Source organism: Megalopta genalis, chromosome 11, assembly GCF_051020955.1.
Source record: "Megalopta genalis isolate 19385.01 chromosome 11, iyMegGena1_principal, whole genome shotgun sequence".
Taxonomy (NCBI): Eukaryota; Metazoa; Arthropoda; class Insecta; order Hymenoptera; family Halictidae; genus Megalopta; species Megalopta genalis.
The window spans coordinates 3,430,001-3,430,954 of record NC_135023.1 but is presented as its reverse complement, the minus strand read 5'-3'; the positions used below and the strand labels follow the sequence as shown (position 1 = coordinate 3,430,954).

The following is a 954-nucleotide window of genomic DNA, read 5'->3' as shown; positions in this document are numbered from 1 at the left end:
CTATCAAAAAACTGATTTTTTAAATCAAGAGGTGTCAGAAATCGAAATGCCTAGCGCGAGCGGAAGAACACGCTTTCTCGCCAGTCCAGCATGTGTCCTGTCCGTTCTTCCTCGGCTTGCCGATTTTGCCCAGATCAGAGGTTTCGTGCTTCCGGCGGTCAGAAGATCAGCGTGAGCGTACGCGCTTCCACGACTATGGCATCACCCATGTACTTTTTCCTTTGAATATATTTGAGTACATAAAAAATATTAAAACATATAGAGAGAACTGTGTCTTGGATCTTAAAAATTTGTCAATAGCGATGATATATTATTACTTAACTTGAAGTATTTGTACGTTTTAGCTGGGACGTACATTTATCTTACAAGATGTTAATAGCGAGACTCTTGAAGATAAAATTATCTTGTGATTTTATGAAGGCAAAGATAGAAACGTACGAAGCTGGCGTACGTAGAAAAATGTGATTTTATGATAGAACAAAAATATAATACGTACGTTTTTGGGCGTACGGTAAAATATCTGTATGGTAGAAAAATGAAAGAAATTGAGCGTTAAAGAAGATATGTTACAAGCGCGGAATGTGGCAAAACTTGTACATATTTGAAAGAGAAAAATGGTGTGTCGACCTGACATATATATATGAAACAGGCGACGATGGAAAAGGATTTAAATTTTGTCCATTTTATATATACATATTGTATAGTTCCCTGGTTGATCCTGCCAGTAGTCATATGCTTGTCTCAAAGATTAAGCCATGCATGTCTCAGTACATGCCGTATTAAGGTGAAACCGCGAATGGCTCATTAAATCAGTTATGGTTTCTTAGATCGTACTAAAATTTACTTGGATAACTGTGGTAATTCTAGAGCTAATACATGCAAAACAGAGTTCCGACCAGAGATGGTAGGAACGCTTTTATTAGATCAAAACCAATCGGTGGCGGGTGTTTACAC

General features: G+C 37.6%; 1 non-coding gene across 1 annotated transcript in view; it reads left to right on the top strand.

Moving 5' to 3' along the window:
• Window positions 1–705: 705 nt before the first annotated feature.
• LOC143260354 (small subunit ribosomal RNA) overlaps window positions 706–954 on the top strand; it is a 1,921-nt gene continuing 1,672 nt past the window's right edge. Inside the window, exon 1 of the ribosomal RNA XR_013034494.1 lies at window positions 706–954. This exon is cut by the window's right edge and continues 1,672 nt beyond it. This is a non-coding gene — a ribosomal RNA (small subunit ribosomal RNA).